A 23,219-nucleotide genomic window follows, 5' to 3' on the forward strand; every position below is an offset into this window, starting at 1 on the left:
TTTCTTATGTTTCTTCTTATTTCTTTTTTCTTTTAGGTTTTTTGAGGCAGGATCTCATTGTAGCCTAGGCTGGCCTAAAACTCATTCTGTAGCCCACACTGGGAATAAAGGCATTAGCCACCATGCTTAGCCAGATTTTTTTTTTTTTAAGGTAGGGTCTTGCTCGAGCCCAGGCTGGCCTGGAATTCACTATGTAGTCTCAGGGTGGCCTCAAACTCATGGCAGTCCTCCTACCTCTGCCTCCCAGGTGCTGGGATTAAGGATGTGCACCACCATGCCTGGCCAGAGTAGGTTTTAATGTCTCTGCCAGTCACTTCAGCATCTAGCAGTGTGTTGGCCATGGGGGCTGGATGAATGAAGCACGCCTATGATGGCAAGCTGAGCAGGTACATACTTGGTTACTGTTTAGACTGTTACAATAAAATGCCCTGGGTTGAGTGGTTTATATATAACACGTGTATTGCTCCCCGTTCTGGAGGACAGAAGCCCAGGATGAAGGTGCTGGCAGATCTGGAATCTTCTGAGGACAAGCAGTCATTTTTTTCCCCCCTGATGTGTCCTCACATGACAGAGGGTGGAGGATCTCTGGGAGGATATTTTATGGGGGGCTCTGCCCTCATGACCTAATCATTTCTGACAGGCCCCACCCCTTAGCACCAACCCACCAGGGAATGGGCTTCCAAAGGTGGATTTTGAGGACACACTCAGGCCACAGCAGATGGGCAGATGGCTGGCTGGATGGCTTGCTGGGTGGGTAGGCACTGGGTGCAGATGCAGTATGGAATCAAGACTGTGTAGCCTGAGAGTTTGGGCAGTTAGTGGCATGAGAGCAAGAAGGGAAGCAGCTGGCGATATTTGGAGCCCATGAAGGGATGGAGGGAGCAGGGTCTACAGAGCCACCTTTCTCCCTCTGGCTAGTTGAATACCGCCCAGGAATGATGGGTGCGGCACCTGTCAGGATCCTTAAGGCCTCAGCCAAAGGCTGAAGGAGCTCCCTTTGGCTCCAGTCCACACCCAGCTCTCGGACCCTTTCCCAAGCGCTGGGGCTGCAGGTGAGATGGGGACCAGTTGTCAACAGTCCACCACAGAACAAGGGCCGGGAGTCTCCATCATATGGCCCCGCAATTGGATTTCTCAATGAGGGGTAAGTCAGGGCTTGGGGGAACAATGGGTGATCTGAAAACTACCAGCCAGGACTTCTTGGTGCCAAGGGAATACAGGTGGGTGGGCTGTAGAAACTGGCAAGGAGTGTGGGGTAGAAGTAGAGAATGATGGACAGAGCTGGGCTCATACCTGAAATCTAAACAAAAACAAAAACAAAAAATGATGGAACATTAGAAAGGGAGAGGGAATCTTTCAATTAGGAGTGTTCCCATCACTCCTTCCCTGGGTTGGACTTGAACCCAAGCACTCTGCATCTCAGAATCCATGCAAGCCCAGGTGTCTATGTATGCCCTGGCCTGCCTTGTGGGGCTGCTGTGAGGCTTCCACAATTTTGTAAAAGAAAAAAAAAAAAAAAATATATATATATATATATATATATATATATATATATCTTTATTTCTCCATCGATTTCAATGGATAACTTTGCAGGATAAAGTAACCTTGGTTGACAGTTGTTATCTTTCAGAACTTGGAATATATCACTCCAAGCCCTTCTGGCTTTAAAAGTTTGTGTTGAATAATCTGCTGTAATCCTGATGGGCTTGCTTTTGTAGGTAACTTGATTTTTCTCTCTAACTGCTTTCAATATTTTTTCTTTGGTTTGTGTGTTTGGAAGTTTGATTATAATATGGCGAGGAGAGGTTCTTTCTGGGTTTTGTCTGGCTGGGGTTCTAAAGGCTTCCTGTATCTGTATTGGCACCTCTTTCCCAATTTGGGGGAAATTTTCCTCTATGATTTTGTTGAAGATGCCTACTATGCCTCTGGAGTGGAGTTCTTCTCCTTCTACTATCCCCTGAATTCTTATATTGGATCTTTTCATAGTGTCCCGAATATCTTGAAATTCCCACTCATACTTTTCTATAAGTTTGTCTTTCTCTTTGTTGGACTGCATTAGGTCTGCCACCTGGTCTTCTAGCTTAGATATTCTGTCCTCTCCCTCATCCATCCTACTGGTGAGATTTTCTACAGAGTTTTTTATTTCATTAACTGTGTTCTTCATTGCTAGTAATTCTGACTGGTTTTTTTTTTATTATTTCTATTTCCCTATTTATGTCTTGTATTGCCTTCTTTATTTCATTAAATTGGTGTCCTGCCTCTTCTTTGATTCCTTTGATTTCCTCTTTGATTTCTTCTTTGATTGTTTTCATGTGTTCTTTGACCTCTTTGAACATATTTATAATTATTCTTTTGAACTCTTTCTCAGGCATTTCCTCTAACTCTTTCTCACTGGAGGACATTTCTGATGCATTAATACTTTTAGGTGGATTTATATCGTCTTGCTTTTTAGTGTTTCTTGTGTTATAATGTATATATTTTTGCATCTTGGGTTAAGTTAATGCTTGGATTTTCTAGCTAGCTGTGTATTCTTAGCTGTATCAATTGATTTGATGTAATATATTTTCAGGGTAGGACCTTAAGGTATTAGGTGTGGCTCTTAAGACTCTCAGAGTATCTACAAAGATGTTCTTAGGGGTTGAGTTTCCCTGCTTTAGGAGTATTCAAGCAGGCTGAGTGGAATAAAATACAGGTAGATTCTAAAATTTAACTAAACACTGTACACATTCAATCAAAAACAGCCCCAAGTATGTATGCACGAGTAGTTATTATAATGACCAGATCCTCTATCAACAAAGAGGTTTAGATTTCTGGTCTGTTGAGGGATCCAAGTCAGCTTGTGACCAAGTGAGACCCTTCCCTGGTGCAATCCCAGTTACCTTGGGTGATTTTGGTCTCAGTCAAGTTGCTGCCTGGGTCGTCGGGCTGCTGTTCTGATTTCTGGAGCTGGGCACTTGCTTTTCCTATGGGGCAAACCAAGCTGCTGCTGCTGCCTCTGCTGCTGCTGTAGCTGCCACCACCGGAGCCACCACCGCTGCTGAAGCTGCCGCTGCCGTGTCCACTGCCGCTGCTCCCCCCGAAGCCGATGCTGCGGGATCTGCCGCCGCCGCCGCTCCTGGGTCCGCTGCTGCTGGGGCCGCTGGTACCGGTGCTGGAGCCGCTGAAGTTGTTGCTGAACTCTGCTCCTGCTTGGGTCCCGCTGTCAGCCCAAGTTGGCGTGGCCGGGTCCCGGGCCGCTGCTGTGTTCGCTGGAGCTGGGCTCAGGCGGTGGGGGAGGGGAGGGAGCCGCGGCTGCTCCGGTTGTCTCGCTGCTCCACGTGTGCTTTTACCTCGCGGTCTTCTCCTCCGCTGCTCGCTGCCGCTCTCCCCTCATGTTTCCGAGTTGCGGAGAGCGCAGTGTGAGGGGAAAATCCCGCACCTGGCTTGTCCTGCGGCTCGAGCCGAGTCTGGCGGTTTTCTGCTGCGCCGGGGCCGCGGGCGGTTGGCTGAGCTGCCGGAGCCGCTTTTCCCGCCTGTGCAGGCTCTGGATGCTCTATAACTCTTCTACTTCTCCGATTTATTTGAGAGAAATAGAGACAATTCGTGCCTTGGGGGCCATCAGACACATGTGCCTGTGTATCCAGCTGTATGTGGGTACTGGGGAATCGAACCTGGGTCCTTAAGCTTTTCAGGCAAGCACCTTAACCATTCACCCATCTCTCCAGCCCATTCCACAATTTTATTTTATTTATTTACTTTGTTTATGTTGGTTTTTCGAGGTAGGGTCTTGCTCTAGCCCAGGCTGACCTGGAATTCACCACGTAGTCTCAGGGTGGCCTCAGACTCACTGTGTTCTCGTACCTCTGCCTCCCGAGTGCTAGGATTAAAGGTGTGCACCACCATGCCTGGCCCGTTCCACCATTTTAAAATGCAGGCTCAGGACCAGGTATTTGGTTAAGGTCTCAGTAGTTATTATGAAGGAGGAGAAGTAATGGCCTAAGGCCCACCTGACTCTGTTCCCATTCTCCCTGGAACCTCTCTTTGGCCTGTCCCACTCTCCCCAGGCTGTGGTATCCATATCTGATGACCGGGAATCACTGTGCCTAGTCAGGCCTGCTCTCCTGGGCTCCATGCACACATCTCTCTTGGTATATGGGGCTGTGTGTTCAGGTGCCCACTGGCCTGTATGACATACACCACCCCATTCTCCATTCCTAATGGGGTGAGGCACACCACCCGTGCCTTTCACAAAGGAAGGGACTGTCATCCTCTAGAGCTGCCCCTGTGCCCATGGAGACTGGGAGATGAAGCCACAGCATGGGGTTGGAGAGGGTCCCCTCCTCTAGGCTAGAAGACCTGGAGCAAGTTCCCTTTGCTTCAAGTTTCTGAGCATTTCCTGAGACCCACGGCCCACTCCAGTCCTAACACTGCAGAGTCTGGGAGGAGATCTAAGTTCTGGGTTTTCGCCTGCCACACTGGAGAGCTTGGCTTGCTCGGCTTTGCTCTGAAGCGGGTGGGCGGGCCGTATTAGGTGAGCTAAGCGCCTCCCAGGACCCTGTCCTTTCTTTGGAACATCACTTGGGTTGGAAATCCCAACTTCTGCTGAAGTCAGGCACAGGCCACCATCCAAGCTGGGACAATGGTGACAAGAGGGCAAAGGGCATTGACCCCTCACCTAAGAGACCACTACCGCAAGTGTGTCACTAGTCCAGCCCCTTCTGAGGCAGCAGTCTACTGCATTCAGGGGTCCGTACACGTTATCTCAGAACTGCACCAGGCTGGCTGGGACAGGAAGACCCGGCCAAAGGCAGGAAGAGATCTGCTGGAGTCACACCTCGGGCTGCAGCGGGCTGTGGGCTCAGGGCACCTGTGGGAATTCCCCAGCTTCACATCCTCCCATGATACCATCACAACAGGAGGCCTGGCGGCGCGTCCTTGGGTACTACCCTTCCCAAATGCAGAGAGGGATATGGAGTCCCAGAAGGGTTCAGGGACTGCATGGGCCCCACTGCCTTGGTGGCAGGCCGCAACACCCCAGACATGCTCCATGCCTGAGCCCCGCCCAAAAGACCCCCCACATGTGGGGTGCACGGAAAGTCAGCCACCCACCTGAGCCACCCTTTGGCGGGGGGGGGGGGGGGGGGGGGGGGGTTGCCAGAGGCTGCAGCGAGTCACTGGTGCGGAGACTGCTCATTTCCTCTGGCTGGGAGACTCACTGCCACACAGCCTCTATTGTTGACCACCCTTATCTTGGGAAGTTCGGTCTGCCCCTTCCGGAAGAGGCAGCTAGGCCCCCAGTGGCCCCAGCCTCACCTCTCTGCCTCCCGGAAGCGGGAGAGCTCGCCGTGGCTCAAATCGCAAAGGATGGAGTTAGGCAGAGGCTGTTTCCTTGGGGGTGGGGGTTAGTAAGGAGCAGCTAGGAGTGAAACTGGAGGCAGAGGGTGGTTGGCAGTCCAAATGCACCCAGGAGCTTGGCTGGGAGAGGGCAAGGCAGGGCAGCACGCCATCTTGCTCTTGCTTTAGAAAGCCTTCCTACCTGGAGCACATGGGGCCCGAATGGGTGTCCACTTAGAGAGGAGATCGGTGGATTTTGGGTTCATAGGACCATAGCTGGGATTTAAATTTGCCTGTGTACGTGTACATGCATGCCTGTAAGCGTGTGAGCACATGTTTGCGGGGACCAGAGGTCTTATGTGAGGCGCTGTTGCGTGAAACATTTTCCCTGGGGAGGTGGAAACACATCGCCCCAGATACTGCGCAGACCACAGGCCAAAGCACAATTGCACCGAAATCCAGTTTTGTTGAACCAGAGTGTAACTGGGGCTGCTTAGGGAGCAGGTGAGGGGGTCACTGACGGGAGTGTGGACGACTCAAAGGCAGCTGCACAATAAAATGCCCACCCAGGCAAAGGCTGAGGCAGCTCTGCTGTTCTGAGAGTCTCCCCAGAAGTTGTTTACTGCTTCTGTAACCTTGGGGGTGGCGTTGGGGGTGTCTTGTAAGTTTCAGCTTTCTCAGACTTTTTCACCTCCCTCATCTCCCTAGTCCCTTTCCCTCCAGCAGGGAATGTTTCAATTCGGAGGAAATCGCTATACACCAGGTGTTCTGCTCAGTCCTCCAGTCTCTGCCTCCACAGCACTGGGATTACAGGCGCACTCCGGCTCGCCCCAGCGTTGTAGATGGGAACTCAGGTCTTCCTGTGCCTATGGCAAGTGCTGTGCACACTGAGCCACCTCCCCGGCCTCCAGGACCGCTCAGGATGCCGCACAGTGCACAGTCCCTTTCGGAAAGCCCGGTCCCCCTTCCCAGGGGCCACCCCTCTACACCTTGAGCCTTGAGCAGGCTGCCCAGCTGTGTCCCCCACTAGACACACGACCTCCGCAGCAGAGACTGCAGGCACCCTCCGTCTTGGCCCCACGTGCGGAAGCTTTAGGCACACTGAGGCTGGCGTGTGGCCCACAGACTCAGGTCCCTTCCAGCAGCCACTGGGGACCAAGTGTGTCCCTTGTCCTTGGAATGCCCATTCATGTGACCTCTGGGGGGAGCTCAGCCTGTTACCTGGGAGTCTCAAGAATGCTAGCTAGCCTCCTGACACTCTTCTGACAGCTTCTAAGAACAGTTTGTTTATGTTTTGGTTTTTCAAGGTAGGGTCTGTGGCCTCGAACTCATGGAGGTCCTCCAAGCTTTGCCTCCCGAGTGCTGGGACTAAATGCGTGTGCCACCACGCCCAGCTTTGAGGCCAGTTTTCACCATTTCCTAATGGTCTTAACCCTGACAGTCTGGGGCGGGGGTGCGCCACATGCCAACAGGTAACAGAGCAGGGACCCTTGAGTAACACTGGCCCCTCTGATGGCATTTGTCCCTTGGAGGAGGGAAGGAAAATGTCTCACTGCCCTGAGAGGGGTTGGCTGGGAGGCAAGGTTAAGGTTGTTTGGCTAAGGGTGGCTGAGGTAGGTTACAGCTCAAGAACACTTCCACCACTAATTCCCTCCCTGTTACCCCCACGCCACTCCAGGCCTTTCACACTCATTGTACAGGTGAGCACGTCATGTCTCTGCCAGCCTGGCCAGTCCACTCAAGGTCACCCAGCAGCTGACAGAAGGCTGAGAAACCTTGCAAACCGGGCTCCAAGTCCAATGTCAAAGTCCTACCTGAGGTTGGGGTGGGAGCCCCACTGCTCCAGGAAGACCTAAGGCCAAGAACCCCACCCTGGGGATGGTGGTGAGAGCTTCTAGCTTCTCGGGCTAGGTTCTGAAGTTCATTAACTTGTAGGTCTGTGCGCACCTTGGCCACACCAAGGGCTGGAGTGGTCAAGAGTCTTCTTGCAGGAGGCTGCAAAGCCAGAACTCCCCCTCCCCCCGCCGAGGTGGGATTTCACTCTAGCCCAGGCTGATCTGGAATTCACTATGTCGTCTCTCCGGGTGGCCCTGAACTCAGCAATCCTCCTACCTCTGCCTCCAGAGTGTTGGGATCAAAGGCATGTGCCACCATGCCAGGCTTAAAAGCCAGAATTGTTTTTTACCTTTTTAAAAATTTATTTGAGAGAAAGAGGCAGAGAGAATAAGAGAGAGGAGAGAGAGAAAATAGGCGCGCCGGGGCATCCATCCACTGCAAATGCACTCTAGGCGCATGCGCCACCTTGTGCAGCTGGCTTACCTGGGTCCTGGGGAACTGACCTGGGTCCTTTGGCTTTGCAGGCAAAAGCCTTAACTGCTAAGCCATCTCTCCAGCCCGGAAGCCAGAATGCCTGAGCAGGCTGAGCTGGAGAGAAAGCTGCTTAGGTGTAACTGGGGAGAAGGCACAAGGAGGGATAGGACTGGGGGAACAGCATATGGGCCTTATAGAGGGGATGACCCAGACACTAAGATGATCCCAGAGAGCAGAGTTTGGGTGCACCTCACATTGAAACCATCAGCTCTGAGCTGGGGCTCTTGTCACCAAGATGCCAACTGAGTAAATGATGGACCCTGATTCTGACAATGGCTAGTGTGTGCTCTGGGGCGGGGGGAGGGGTGTCAGTGTGAGTTCCGGGGGGATGTCAGTGTGTGCTCCGGCGGGAGGGGGGAGAGGTGGTGTCACTTAGTGTATGTGTCCTCGTGGTCCTTACCTGAGGTGGAGATGGCACCCTTGACCCAGTTCTTGATTTAGTGAGAAGATAACCTGTAAAACGCCTCAGCTGGTGCTTGGCACACAGTAGGACGCTTAAAACCTCAACATACTGTGACTTTCCCTCCTTCACACCTCAGGCACGACTTAAAAGCCCTTCAAAGCCCACAAAGGTTTGCCTCACTCCGGGAGCCCTTCTCAAGTGTTCAGAGAAGAACGTACATAAAATGGAAGCCTTGCTGCGACAGGCTGGAGTAATGTCATTTTCAGAGGCAGCATACGCACGGCAGAGCCAGGAGTTATTTGGGGGCGAGTGACTCAAGGACATATGAATGTGGGGAACTGCTCTTTTCTTTATAAACTGTTCCCAAACAATGTCAACTATTTCCTGGAGAACACGTGTGAATATAAATGTGATTTAAATATGTACATGGAAATACAGAGGTGGGGAACGGCCAAGTAAGCAGTGACAGATGACTGACAACTGAAAAGCCCAGCTTGGCCACTTGCAGCTGAGTGACTTTGCCTAAGACAACAAACCTCTCGGATCCCTTTACTCACTAGCAAATAGAGTTTAAGAAGTTAAGTGAACCCAGGCTGTGTAATTACTGTTGGTGATTACTAATTCTCGTTTCCATTCCCTGAGAGGAGAGGGCTTCGGTTTGGCTCCTGCCCTCAAAGAACTTCCATGCTAGTGATTGGAGCTGTGTGTCTGTGGGGGTTGGGGGGAGGGGAATGTTGTTAATGAAAAAAACAAGTGCCAAAAATCCAGGCCCCCGTGCGCCGGCATTGTTTGTAACTTTGTATCCAATTCCCAGGGCTGGGCTCGCTGCATCCGGCAACCACGCGATGTTCGGATCTGCAGAAGGGCTCGGGTTCCTTTGGCCCGTGCGCACCTTCCCGGGCCTGGGGCTGAGACCCCCCCCTCATCCAGGCCCTAGCATTCACACTGGGGTGATACACGGGGCCCAGCACCCGGCCCGACCCGCGTAAGTACATGCTCCAAGTCCGGCCCCGGCTGGACGCGGAGCGCGGCGGAGAGCAGCAGCCCAGCTCTCGGCTCCGCAGCCCTAGGCGGGGAATCTGGGGTGGGGACGGCGCTGCCCGAGGCCGAGGACTCCAGGAGTGGAGAAGCACGGGGGATGGGGTGGGGCGTGCAAACCTGTGGCCACTCGTGGACTCAAATCAGCGCGTGGGTCCGCGGGGCGCGCACGAAATTGTGCAAGTAAATCACGATCGGCGTGCCGGTCTGCGCAGGCGCACACGCATGCTCATGGTGCTGGCTCCCTCTAGTAAACCCTAGCTGAAGTGCTTTGGCGGCTGGCTCGTTGGTCTAGGGGTATGATTCTCGGTTTGGGTCCGAGAGGTCCCGGGTTCAAATCCCGGACGAGCCCCTCTTTTTTTTCTGATCCGCAATCACAGACTACCTTCTACTCGGAACTGGCAAGTTTACAGTGCAGCCCCTATACGCGATCTAGAACTTGGCAAGACATGAATGACTCCAAACGCCGATTCAAAATGGGTTTTGGCCCATTGGCTGCTTTCTTAAGAATCCTTCCAGGCTGCGTAGTAACGACAGGTATTTTAAGACCTGAGGTCTATTATAACAGCAGGCAAAAACTAAAGCCTTGGGCTCGTCCGGGATTTGAACCCGGGACCTCTCGCACCCTAAGCGAGAATCATACCCCTAGACCAACGAGCCACGCTGCGCAAAGCCTGTCTGTTTACTTTCTAAGTGGTACAAATCACCCCCCCCCACTTTTTTTTTCTAGCGTCTGGACACCCACGTCCAACTGGATGCGGGGTTCTCGGCTCGCCCAGGGGCCCCCAAAACTAGTGTCGTGTCGCCCCGGAGCTCAGGGGCTTTTGGCCCGGAAAAGCCCGCGATCCGTCGGGGCATCGCGGAGCGGGCGGCGTGGCTCGGCCGGGTGCGGGGCTCCGGGACGCCCCCGCGGAGGTGGGGAGCTGCACGGCCCGGGGTCCCGGTCTCTGACCGTGGGACGACGACCGGGCGTCGCGAGGCCCCGTGCTGAGCCCGCGGTCGGGGCCGTTCAGACGCGCACACACGCCCGGGGTTGTCCACGGAACCCGGGTGGGTCTGCGGGGTCCCAGGCCAGGCTCACCGAGAAACCCGGCTTTCGAGAGTTCCTCCATCCTCCGACTCCCCCGGGGCCCGGGAAGCGCAGCCAATGTGGAGACCGCTGCCCCCAGGGACGTGGGGGTGACAGAAGCTACGGCTCTCCGACCTGCGGGGGAGGGTGCTGGAGCTGCCCCCCCCATTCCAAGATCACCGGAGGACCAGACAGCGCCAACCAAATTTCTATTACCTATTACCTGTGGTTCCTTCTCTACTTGGGGATCCCCTGACATTCGCCATCACGCACGCCCTGACCTCAAGATGGGAAACTGAGGCTGTAAAGCCAGAAGAAGGATTTTTTTTTTTTTTTGCCCATAGTGACCCCAAATTTCTTGCAGTTGTGTGGGGCGCCTTTGAAGCCTGGCTGCAGCCTCCCACTTCCGCAACCCCAGATCGAGGATGTGCGGCAGGAAGAAATACCTCAAGTCAGTCTGCTGGACGAGTTTGTAAGGCTTCTTTGAGTCCACAGCTTGCTGTCACTGGCGCCTGCTTGGCTCAGTCCCTGGGCTGGGCCCTGGGGACACAGATGAGTCAGGTCTGCATCCTAAACCCCCTGCCCAGGAGCAGCCACACTGGCTGTGCCCTCCGCCTTGCCCTGGGCTTGTGGGCTGTTCTTCAAGGAGCCCAGTCTGGGCCCTTGGTGGGCTGTGGTTGCTTTTAAACGAGGCTGTGGCCTGGAGGCACACACAGGACCAAACAATCCTGCGTCTTCCTGCCCCCAGATGGGCCTTACATACCCACCCCCCACACATACAACCCACCCAGGGAGTAGGTCCCACTCCGGCCTCCCTGATGCCTGACCTTCCTCTCCACTCCCCTCTCAACAGGCCTCATGAGTACTCAAAGCTGGCCCAGACCTCCAGGCTCTCCCAGCTTCCCATGAATCCCCCAGCCTTGCCATTTCTGTTCCTCCATCAGGTAACGGTCCAGGTGCCCCCCCCAAAAACCCCTGCATTCACTGTCACACGGTGTCACCACGTGCAAGGTTGTATGTGTGTGGAGTGAGGAGTCTCCCGGAGGAAGGGCAGTGGCTATGTGAGCGCAGGGTCTAATTCGGATAACCGATGGAGAGAAGTGTTTGTTGAATGAGTGGTATTTCGTCTGTGAGAGCCGGAGCCAAAAGAACACATCACAGGCAGCTCAAAGGCTAGCGTGAGTCACAGGTTCAGGATTTGCTAGCCGTCTCCTTCGGCACAAAATGCACGTCAGCCGAGAAACTGCCCAGGAAGATGGTTGGATGATGCTCGGGGAACTGGGACCCTTGGAGTTGACCTCCCTAGGCAGTGGGGTTGGTAGGGCACAAGCAGCCCCAGGAAGGTGATTTTCCATCCTGAAGGGCTCTGGCTCAGCGGCCTTGGTTATAGAAGACTGTCTGTCTCAGGGTGGCCACAGCACAGGGTTTTGGGGGGTCGGGCAGCAAGTGCTTCCCCGGCTGTGCAGAGAGGAGAGGTTCCAGGTTTGGATGGAGCCCAGTGGATTCTGGGTGATGGTTGAGGCAGGCCTCATGCTCCCTGCAGAGCCAGGAGGAGGCTAGAAGAACCCAGAGCCTGAAGGTGCAAATCGGGGCTGCTGCTGGCTTTGAGTGATGTAAATATTTAGCCCCCCTCTCTCTCCAACCCCCCCCCCCCAGGCTTTCTCACTGCACTCTGGGGAGGCCTGGAGACTTCACAGATGCCGGGCTGTGACTGATACCATGCCTAGCCAAGCAGCGAATCTTGGAGGTTCTTGGCCTAGAAGCACAAGAGAAGGGGCAAGAGTGGGGGCCCCGGGGTGGGAGGGGAGGAGAGGGAGCTTTCCCCTACAGGCCCCTCATTTGTGAGGTTCCTTCAGCACACAGCCCCAGAGTGGCTTGCGGAGGAGCGGAGGGGGGTGGTGGTTAGGGTTAGGGAATTCCTAAGGGGCTTAGGCTCTGGTTCCAGCTAGGTGCTGGCAGTCCAGGGCGGGGGTTAACAAGGAGAGAAATGGAGGGGACGAGCAGGCTGTTCTGGGAGGTAAGGGGAGCAGGGAAGGGGGAAAGCCAAAAGCCTGTCGGTGGTTGCTTTCTTCTTTTTCTTCTTCTTCTGTTTTTTTTTTTTTTTTGGTTTTTTTTTTAAGAGCCACAAGCTGAGATCAAAGGTGATATTTTTACAGCAACTGAAATAGAAAACCACTGGACACGAGGTGGGAGGTGAGCGGGCCGGGACACAAGCCCCTTTATGCAGCCAGTGGCCTCCTCGAGCTCACTGCCCTCTGCCACAGGGAGCCGGGGGAGGAGTGTGGGGGCGGGCCTTCCCATCTCAGGTCCAGGGACACGGAGGGACAAGCTGCAGCCCCGGTTGTTGGGAGGGGAGCAACGTTAGTGAGGGAGCCCAGGCTGGCACCCTCCCGCACCTTTGTCATGGTGCCGGAGCTTCTGAGTCATGCCAGGCCTCTACCTGCATCTCTTCCAAACAGTGCCCTAGGAGAAAGGATTACTGATGCCTCCCCCCCCCCCGTTTTAGGAGGAGGAGGCCCACACAAGGAAAAGCACCTTGAGCTCAGTCCTACCTTGTCTAAGATCTTTCTGCCTGCCTTAATCTCCTACTCACCCACTCACACATTACATTGCTTATTGCCCCATGGTTACTGGTCCTAGCTGATCCTGCCTGCCACAACAGGCGTCGAGACAGGTCCCCAGACCAGTGACATCAGAGGTACCCAGAAACATGCTAGGATGGCAAATTCTCAGGTTCCAGCCCAGACTGACCCAGCCAGCACTACCGGAGCTATGGGGAATGGAGTTCAACTTTTGGGACTTTTTAAAAATATATATATTTCATTTATTTATTTGACAGAGAAAGAGGAAGTGAGAGTGAGAGAATGGGCGCACCAGGGCCTCCAGCCACTGCAAACGAACTCCAGACGCCTGCGCCCCCTTGTGTATCTGGCTAACGTGGGTCCTGGGGGAATCGAACCTGGGTCCTTTGGCCTTTCAGGCAAATGCCTTAACCACTAAGCAAGCCCTCCAGCCCTCTCGGGGCTTTTTAAGAAACTGTCCAAGGAGGTTGGATGCAAGCTAAGATTGGAGACTCTCTGCACTGCATTGCCTCAGTTTCCACATCTGTACTCTAGGGAAAAGAGCACTTGTCTCACAAGATTGCTCCCACCAGTGGCTAACAAGGCTGGGTATGTGCTCTGGGTCAGGCATCCTAAGCTTGTAGAAACTGTAACTCATTTAACTTCACCATGACCCTATACGATAGGAACTAATTAATTAATGGAGTAATTAATTGATTAATCACAGGTGGGGAATCCAAGACACACAAAGGGTAAAGGAGCCTGGCCAGGGTGCTGAGTGGACTCTGCCCCCAGGCTCCTCACAGTAAAGCGAGACAGAGCCCCTAGCGGTGGGTCTGGCTCCCAGAGTGCTTTCTGGGTACAGCCTGGAGAACTAACTATGAGGGCATTTAGCATGACCTCACCTGAATGTGAGACGATGACCCCCGTTTTGTAAATGTGAGATCTGTTACCTTGTCAAGACGAAGGTGTGAGTCAGCCTGTACCCCAGCCTTGGCGTCGGAAACCCTGGGCAACACGGGCCTCGCCCTTCCCCAAGCCATGAGCCCAAGGCTTCATCCTGGATTTTTGAAACCCCACAGCTTGCTATCGGGGCAGAGCATGGACTGTCACAGAAAAGGCTGAACCCCGCACCTCCACTTCTCTTGACCTTCCGTGTCCCCTGTAAACCAATGGATGACTGTCATCTGCGGGGTTCTGGTGAGGTGACAGGCAGCGATTGTCCCAGCAGAGGACATGCATAGAGCAGGTGCCCACCCACCCTCACCCCTACCTGCTGCTAGCTCGGGGAAAACACCCACTCAGGATCCAGAAAAGGTGTGAAGGAAAAAGCAAGTTCCCATGTCTTATCTGGCTTCCAGCCTCCCTGACCTTCCGTATCCCATCTAGGTGAGCAGCTCCGGTGAGGTGTTGAGTAGTAGATGCCTACTGGCTTCAAGTGGGGAGTTTAGTTACCTGTGGAGGGGCAAAGTGGCTTCCCTTCTTCTTCCCAGTCCCACCCCACAGCACCAGGCAGGCCAGGCCAGGCATCCCCAATCACCATTGTATTTGTGGACTGGCTGCAACCGGGCGTGAACATCTGAAGCTCGTTAGTTAGCTGCCTGGCTTGGTGAGAATTACCCCAGACAGATCTGCAGAGGACGCAGCAAAACGAAGACCAGGTGAGGGGTGGCCACGAGGGTGTGGGGGGTGAGGGAGGGAGCGGCATCTCCGGAGTGGCCTCTGGGGGACCTGTGGAGAGGAAAGGAGGCTGTGAGAGAGCTCAGAGCCTGGCCCAACTCCAGGCCAGCATGGCTCACCTAGTGCACGGCCTGGAGGTAAGGGTCGACTTTCCATCTCTGAGCCTCAGTGCTCACGAGCATGGATCACTGGAGAAGGGCCTTCCAACCCTGGCATTCTAGAGTTCTAGGCTTCTGAGATCTAGCCCAGTGCTGTTGGGAGGTGAGAAATGGGAGCTTTTGTGTGGGATGGGGGTGAGGGGTAACTCAGGGGAGGGGGACCATGATGCCCATTCGTGCCTGGAGACGAGAGGGGAGCCAGGAGAGAAAGACCAGACAATGACACCGTGAGGGCGGGGGAGATGGCTGGCTGGTTAAAGGAATTTGTTTGAATTATCACCCTGGTCCAATTCCCCAGTACCCAGGTAAAGCCAGATGAGTGTCCATTTGCAATGGCAAGAGACGTTGGTGTGTTCACACCCACACACATGGAAATGCAAATAAATACATTTAAGAAAAAATAATCTCATTACTGCCGACAGCAGACAGCTTGGGGTTCCTTCTTTCTGTGCCTGAAAGTGGCCCAGCCCATCATGCTGGCCAGAGGCAGAATGGATGGGAAGCAAATCTTCCAGCTGGGCACATGGGCCAGAACCCAGCACCTCACCCCTTACCCGGGCTCACTGCCACACTGGCCTCAGCTAATGTTCACTGGGCTCCTTTATACCAGTCTCGTCCTAAGCACTGCACTACACATGCATGAAAATCATGAGCCATTTCTCTGGGTCATTGACCAGCCTGGAATGGGGTACTTACCTCACAAGACCTGACACTGACCTTTCTCAAGACACCCAAAGGCCAGAAAGGTTGTTCCTAACAGTGTCACTCATGGGGACGCCTCATCCAATGCTAACTCCGTGTGTGTGTGTTTGTGAGGTGTATGAGCGTGCTTGTGAGTGCACGTGTAAGCCAATTGCCATGCCTGGACCCTCTTTAAAAGCTATATATATTCAAAAGGTCCTTTTATTTATTTATTTTTATTTGAGACACAGAGAGAGAATAGGCATGCCAGGGCTTCTAGCCACTGCAAACGAACTCCAGATGCATGTGCCACCTTATGCATTCGGCATCATGGAGAATTGAACCTGGATCCTTAGGTTTCACAAGCAAGCACCTTAACTGCTGAGTCATCTCTCCAGCCCTAAAAATATTTATATTTTATTTTATTTACTTGAGAGGGAGGGAGGGAGAGGGGGGGAATGAATGGGCTCACCAAGGACTCTAGCCACTGCAAAAGAACTCTAGATGCATGCACCACCTTGTGCATCTGGCTCATGTGTGTACTGGGGAATCAAACCTGGGTCTGTTGGCTTCGCAGGCAAGTGCCTTAACTGCTAAGCCATCTCTCCACCAACGGGATATTCCCCAGGCTCCCTCCCTACTGGGAGCCAGGGGAGCTGTGGCTTGGTGAACCTGGATTCTGAGACCTTGCTGTCTTTACTCTCCTCTGGGGACCGGGGCAAGCCTGTCGCTCACACAGTATTGTTGGCCTTCAGGACAGAAGGCATGCATGCAGCCAAAGCGGACTTCCCAGAACCTCGGCTTTGCTCTGGACACCTCAGTCCTTGGCTGCTGTGTTCTTTCAAGAGATGGGCCAGCGTCTCTAATGGACAGGCTGCAGGTAGGTTCCTGAGCTGGAGAATCCCCGCTTCATCTACCGCCTATGGCTGCGTTCCTTTGAAAGGCCCGGCCAGCCAAGGTCAGAGCAATGGTGATTTCTAGACCAGCCTGGTTCAACATTTTATCATTTTCAGATATTAACAACTGTTTGTAGAACTGAAGAAAATACAGACAATAGTAAATATATATATATATATTAAACATACCTTTGGTTAGTTTTCCAGAAACACTTCCACTCCCTTTCCTCATCCTTTCTTGTCCCCTCCCCCACCACAGACCTAACACCATCCTCCACTTGACCCCAGCCATAATCAATATCTCGCCTGCTTTTGCCAACAGCTGTTCCCTGAGGAATAGTCCTTGACAGCAGATCCTGGAAGACAGCCTTACACCGGATTCTGGAAAGGTCTGGCGTCTCTTCCGGAACAACAGAGCTTCCGCCCGAATGGAACTGTTTAAGTATGAGATATAGTAAGAAATGCTCCTGGCCAGGCATCCAGAGGCTGCTTCCAGCCCTGTCTGCTCTGTGGATCGGCTGTGTGATCTTAGACCAGTCCTTGCCGCTCTCTGTGCCTTGGTTTCTTCAAGTGTAAAGTGAAAACTTGGACTTGATCAAGCAGTTTTCTCCACAGACGGCTCTCACTTGAGCAGGAGCCTTGCCTTCTCAAGTAAGCATAAGACTCACATAGGACGCGGTGGTCCTCTGGTCATGTGAGTTGGACTGAGAGCAGAATACCACATCACTCTGGGTCCCCCGCTTCTAGAAAGGCACAGACCAAAGTGATAGACCTGCGTGTCCTTCAGTCTATGCAGAGTCCCCTCACAGTGGACGTTGAGGACGTTTGGGGTGCAGTTTATGGTGCTCCTCTGCGCATGAGCCTGAGGGAACCTCTGTCTGCCCTGCGCCTGGCTCCATCCTGGCTCAGGGATCTGGGCCCAGGCTTGTCGATGGAGCCGCGGTCAGCAGTGTGCTCACGCAGCTCTGGGGGGAGCGGGTGGACCCTGGCCCAGCCCACCGCACACAGTGTGTCAGTAACGCTGCCCAGAGCCTCAGGGCTATGACATCATGGACAGCAGTTTCCATGCGGAGCTCACGGAGCTTAGCCCGTGTAAAAATGAGCACGGTGTTGTTGTTTCCCCCCTCCCTTCTTTTTCCATTTTGGCTGAGGCATGGAATGTAAGAGCTACTAAATTACAACAGGAAGGAGCAAACCGGCTTCTGGGTTCAGAGGTCCGAAAATCAATGGCAAACCCTGGAAGTCAGGTCCCTACTTCCTCAAGGCCACCTCAACTCAACTAGGCACCCTTCACAGGACCAAGGCCAGAGGACAATGGACTGCCTCTAGTGTCCTGATGGGCTCTCTAACCCAGCTCACTTCTATAAAGCAGGCATAGTAGTCCTTCCCCTGAATGCTGGTAACAAGAGACAATGCAATAGTAGCCATTCATTCATTCATTCATTCAATCCCTAGTCACCAAACACTTTCTTCCTCCATGACACTGTCCCAGAAACTAAGAGCAGTGAGCAAAACCTCTGCCCTCATGGAGCTGCCATACGATGAGCAGATAAAGTGTCATTACAAAATACCTGAGGCTAGGTACCTTATAAAGAAAAAAGGTTTATTTTGTCTTGTGGTCTTGAGTGCCCAAGATCAGGCAGCCATATCAAGTCAACCTTTGTTTTGTTTTGTGTTTTTCCTGAGGTAGGGCTTCACTCTAGCCAAGGCTTACCTGGAATTCACTATGTAGCCTCAGGGTGACCTCAAACTCTTGGTGATCCTCCTATCTCTGCCTCCCGAGGAGTGCTAGGATCAAAGGCATGCGCCACCAAACCCAGCCTAGTCACCTTTGGATGAGAGCTTGTTCTAGGACTTGGTGGAGAAAGGGAAAGTGGGCATGTTCATGAGGGGGCAGTGCAAGCTAACACACTTTGTAACAGCCCACTGTGAGGTACCTAATCCATCCTGGAGAGACCTGATTTGCTCTGTGGGAACTAAGGTAGTCCCTTAAGAAATGCATTAGTGGTGCATGACAAGGAAACCGTGACAAGGCAGCTAGCTCTCTCCTTGTCACCAGCCCATGGAATGCTGCCGACCACATTCAGGGTGGCTCATCCCACCTCAGTCAATCTAATGTAGAAAAATCCTTCATAGACATAGGCATGCCCAGAAATTTGTTTCCATGGTGGTTCTAAATCCTGTCAAGTTGATAAGCCTAACCAGAGGGCTGGAAATAGGGCTTAGCGGTTAAGGTGCTTTCCAGCAGGGCCAAAGGACCCAGGTTCAAGTCCCCAATACTCATGTAAGCCAGATGCACAAGGTGGCAAGTGTGTCTGGAGTTGGTTTGCAGAGGCTGGAGGCCCTGGCGTGCCCATTCTCTCTCTCCCTCTCTCTGTAAATAAATAAATTAAAACAAGACTAAAATTAAAAATAAAAAGACTAAGTAGAGTCTGTGGTCTTGTGGAGGAAAGGTGCTGACAACACTGAAAAGTCTGTACTAATTGTGGAGCAAAAGATAAACCGGGCGTGGTGGCGCACGCCTTTAATCCCAGCCCTCGGGAGGCAGAGGTAGGAGGATCGCCATGAGTTCAAGGCCACCCTGAGACTAAATGGCAAATTCCAGGTCAGCCTGTTCTAGAGTGAGACCCTGCCTCCAGAACACACACGCGCACACACAAAGATGAGCTGGACGTGACACCCCAAATATATCTCTTACACCTGACTCCTCAGCTCTGATCTGGGTTGAGAGTTAAGGGATAAGTTACAGAGGACACCATCATATTCTCCTGATACAGAGTCCACTCAGTGACCGGTACCACAGCATGGCCAAGGGTGTCTACCAGAGGACCTGGCCTGGTTGGCAGGTGAGGTGTCAGGAGGTCTGGGTTCTACTCTGCTGTTGGCTGCTCAGTCACAAGACATATACCATATGTACACATCGCCTCTCTCTGAGCTTCAGTTTCCTTGTCCTTAAAATAAGATGATTGGTAGTTGTCAGAGGCTGTATTGGGCATGGAGTTGTTTTTCAAGGGTGCTAAAAAGTTCTGGAGTTAGACAGGAGTGATGGCTGTACACCTTTGTAAATACACTAAAGTGAACTGTACACTTACATTAAAATTTTTTTAATATTTTACTTATTTATTTGAGAGGAAGAGAGAGGACAAGAGAGAGAGAATTGGTGCACCAAGGCCTCCAGCCACTGCAAACAAACTCCAAAAGCATGCACCACCTTGTGCATCCAGCTTATATGGGCACTGGGGAATCAAACCTGGGTCTTTAGGCTTCACAGGCAAGCACCTTAATCACTAAGCCATTTCTCCAGCCCTTATTTTTTTTTTTTTTTTTTTTTTTTTTTTTGAGATAGCATCTTGCTCTTGCCCAGGCTAACCTGTAATTCACTACGTAGTCTCAGGCTGGTCAAATGCTGGGATTAAAGATATGTGCCATCACACCTAGCCACTTAATTTTCTAAAAAGTAGTTGAATCAGAAAACATACATGTGTATAAAAGTTGTCAATAATAAAAAATAGAATTTTTAAAAAGTGGTTAAACCGGCTTGGTAGTGCATGCCTTTAATCAGCACTCGGGAGGCAGAGGTAGGAGGATCACCGTGAGTTCAAGACCATCCTGAGACTATATTGTTAATTCCAGGTCAGCCTGAGCCAGAGTGAGACCCTACCTTGAGGGGAAAAAACAAAAAAGTAGCTAAGTGCCATATAGCTCAGGGCCAGGTACTATTTCCTAGTACCCCCATAAAGTCAGATGTACAAAGTAGCAGGAGTCTGAAGCTTGTTTGCCATGGCAAGTGGCCTTGGCATGTCCCCTCCCCCAAATAAATGATATTTTTTTTAAAAAGGTGGTTGTAGCGGGGTGTGATGGCACACGACTTTAATCCCAGCACTCGGGAGGCAGAGGTAGGAGGATTGCCATGAGTTTGAGGCCACCCTGAGACTACAGTGAATTCCAAGTCAGCCTGGGCTACTGTGAGACCCTGCCTCAAAAGAAAAACAACCCCCCCCCCAAAAAAAGAAGGGTGGGTGGTTGAATGGACGAGATGACCAGAAGGAGAAAGGCTGTTCTGGGTACCTGTGGTCTAGACTCTGGATTTGCATGTTAACTTCCATTCCCTGGGGGGTCTTTCCATTTCTGATTTCCCATAGTTCCCCACAGGAATGCCCATTGTCCCGGCCAACCATTCAGCCCAACCCAAGCTCCCGTGCAAGTCTGAGGGGTGGTCAGTCAGAGGAAGGAAGAGAATGGGGGGCCATGGGCTGTTCTTGAGGGGCTCAGCATCTATGAAAGACATTAGACGTCTATATTGTGCCCGAAGGGCATTTACTGAAGCCTTTAAATTTTTTTTTTTAACTTTATTTTTATTTGTTTATTTGAGAGAGAGAGAGAAAGAGGCAGAGAGAGGATGAGAGGGGATGGGCGCCCAGGGCCTCCAGCCATTGCAAATGAACTCCAGACGCGTGGGCCCCCTTGTGCATCTGGCTAATGTGGGTCCTGGGGAATCAAACGGAGGCCCTTTGGCTTTGCAGGCAAACACCTTAACTGCTAAGCCATCTCTCCAGCCCGCCCTTCTTTCACTTTTTAACGTGCCTAAAGCAATGAACACAAAGGCGAGAGACCCAGACGTGTGGTTTTGTTCGTTATGTACCAGGGCCTTTGGGCTGGGTGACCAGTACGCAACAGTGGACAAGTCACACCGGGTCCGCTATTGAACTTTGAAACAATCAAATGCACAATGGAGTAGACTTGCCTGCTGTGATCCGTGCCCGTGGTGTGAAGGAAAAGCACGCGGCATCCTGACTGGCTTAAATGAGGGCGCTGGTTTTGCCGGACCTGACTCTGCAGGTGTGTAGAGACAATGGAGGGGCGTGGTGAGGTGCCAGGTATGACACAGGAAAGGGTGCTCCAAAAAATAAAAAGGGGGCTGGAGAGATGGCTTAGCGGTTAAGCGCTTGCCTGTGAAGCCTAAGGACTGCGGTTCGAGGCTCAGTTCCCCAGGTCCCACGTTAGCCAGATGCACAAGGGGGCGCACGCGTCTGGAGTTCGTTTGCAGAGGCTGGAAGCCCTGGCGCGCCCATTCTCTCTCTCTCCCTCTATCTGTCTTTCTCTCTGTGTCTGTCGCTCTCAAATAAATAAAAAAAAATTTTTTAAATAAAATAAAAAATAAAAAGGTCCTAGTGTCTGTAGAGAAAAGCCAGCATGAACGGAGGTCAAAGCCCTAAGGAAATCTGCAGAAAAACAGTGAATCTTGGCCATCAAGGGTTTTGGGGGAGGGCACATACAGTCACTTGTATACAAGATTCTCACTTATTCTCATGTCCCAGTTTGGATGAGAAATGACAGCACCTCTGTACTTGTACCTCAGAGCAGCTGGCATTCTAGGATGGCCTGGTCCTCCTCCCTCTGAGCCAGCTCTGGGCCTGCGGCTCCATGCAGCCAGGATTTAGGGCCTGCCAGCCAGAGCAGCCGCTATTGCATAGCCAGATGGTGGCCCTGCTTGGCAGCCCCTGGCCATCCGGCTCACTGCCCTCTTCCCAGACTGCCCCTGCTCCCCAGGTGCCAGCCTCCCCACCCCTTCAGTGTCTTGAGGTGAGAGCTTTCCCACCATGAGTGGGCCAAGCCTGGCTCTTGGCTCCAGGTCTGGTGAGCTGGTTTCCGGCTGTCCCCGCCCTCGGCTGCTCCCCTGGGACCTGCTCCAGACCTCGCCAGGCCAGAGCCGCATGTTCTTTCCACTCTTATTCTTTTATATATATATTTTTTGCCTCTCCTCTGTATGACTCCATTCTTCTAATGGGCCTCTGTCTCCCTGTCTTGCCCTTTTTCTCTCTCTCTAGAGTCTCGTACCCCAGGACAGATGGGACAGGGCCCAGAGGCCGGCTCTCACTGCCTCCTCCCTCCTGCTCCCGCAGTGGATGTAAGCTGAGCTGACTCCACACAGTCCTGGCAAACAGTAGATGACCAGCAACTGGAAGCTTCCTCCCGCCTCCCTTTCACACTTTCTTCCCGACTCGATTGTTTGGATTGTTTCCCTCACATAGAAAGTAAGATAGAACCCTATAACCCCTCCCCCCGCCCCCTCCCCCATACTCACTGGCTCCCAACTACTAATGCTGTGAAGCCAATAGTGTCACATGCAAGCCTGCTCATGGCTGACCCCATGGGTGAGGCTTGCCTGGATGTCATGGCTGGCCTCTGCTATGTGGCTCCCACAGGGATGTGGGGAGGTGTCTTCTGAGCTGTAACTCGGGCTCCAGAGCTGTTTTTTCACCAACCAGAATACAAGAGAGATGACCTGCCCACACCAGCACTCGGCCTATAGATCTTTTGCTGACCTGACCACTCTCCAGAACTTTCCAGTTTTCTCTCTAGCCATTACCCAGGTCTTCACCTGAAGTGTCTAACAGCCCTCATTTCACTTTTTATTTTTTGTTTTCCTAAAAAAGACTTTTAGGGCTGGAGAGATGACTTAGGGTTAAGGCACTTGCCTGCGAAGCATAAGGACCCAGGTTCGACTCTCCAGAACCTAGGTAAGCCAGAGGCACAGGTGACATATGTGCACAAGGTCATGCATGTGGCGCATGTGCATTTGGAACCTGATTGCAGTGGCTAGAGGTCCTGGCACACCAATTCTCTCTCATTAAAAAAATAAAATAAAATAAACTTTCAGGACTGGAAATATGGCTTAGTGGTTAAGGCACTTCCCCAAAAAGCCAAAGGACCTAGGCTCAGTTTCCCAGTACTCATGTAAGCCAGATGTACATGCATCTGGAGTTCATTTGCAGTGGCTAAAGGCCTTGGTGCCCATTCTCTCTTTCTATCTAATAAATAAATATAAAATATTTGTTAAAAAGGACTTTTAGCTGGGCATGGTAGTGCACATCTTTAATCCCAGCACTCAGAAGGCCAAGGTAGAAGGATCACTGTGAGTTCGAGGCCACCCTGAACCTACCTAATGAATGTCAGGTCAGCTTGGAAGGCAGCTCTGCTCACCACTATACCACCAACGCCGCACCATCAGCTTGGGCTAGAGTGAAACCCTTCATCGAGAAACAAAAC

At 52.4% G+C, this 23,219-nt stretch overlaps 2 long non-coding RNA genes and 2 other non-coding genes across 4 annotated transcripts; 3 read left to right on the top strand and 1 right to left on the bottom strand.

The window, feature by feature from the left end:
• The first annotated feature begins 8,941 nt into the window (after positions 1 to 8,941).
• LOC123459274 lies at positions 8,942 to 11,133 on the top strand. The gene is made up of 4 exons (XR_006636172.1): positions 8,942 to 9,071; positions 9,505 to 9,661; positions 10,558 to 10,665; positions 11,047 to 11,133. It is a non-coding gene; the product is annotated as an uncharacterized LOC123459274 (long non-coding RNA).
• On the top strand, positions 9,405 to 9,476 carry Trnap-ugg. The gene has a single exon. It is a non-coding gene; the product is annotated as a tRNA-Pro (tRNA).
• Trnap-agg lies at positions 9,713 to 9,784 on the bottom strand. The gene has a single exon. It is a non-coding gene; the product is annotated as a tRNA-Pro (tRNA).
• A 3,133-nt stretch (positions 11,134 to 14,266) lies between the features above and the next one.
• LOC123459253 lies at positions 14,267 to 16,597 on the top strand. The gene is made up of 3 exons (XR_006636153.1): positions 14,267 to 14,415; positions 16,029 to 16,153; positions 16,492 to 16,597. It is a non-coding gene; the product is annotated as an uncharacterized LOC123459253 (long non-coding RNA).
• Positions 16,598 to 23,219: the final 6,622 nt, after the last annotated feature.

The sequence above is a fragment of the Jaculus jaculus genome, chromosome 3 (genome assembly GCF_020740685.1).
Source record: "Jaculus jaculus isolate mJacJac1 chromosome 3, mJacJac1.mat.Y.cur, whole genome shotgun sequence".
Lineage (NCBI taxonomy): Eukaryota > Metazoa > Chordata > Mammalia > Rodentia > Dipodidae > Jaculus > Jaculus jaculus.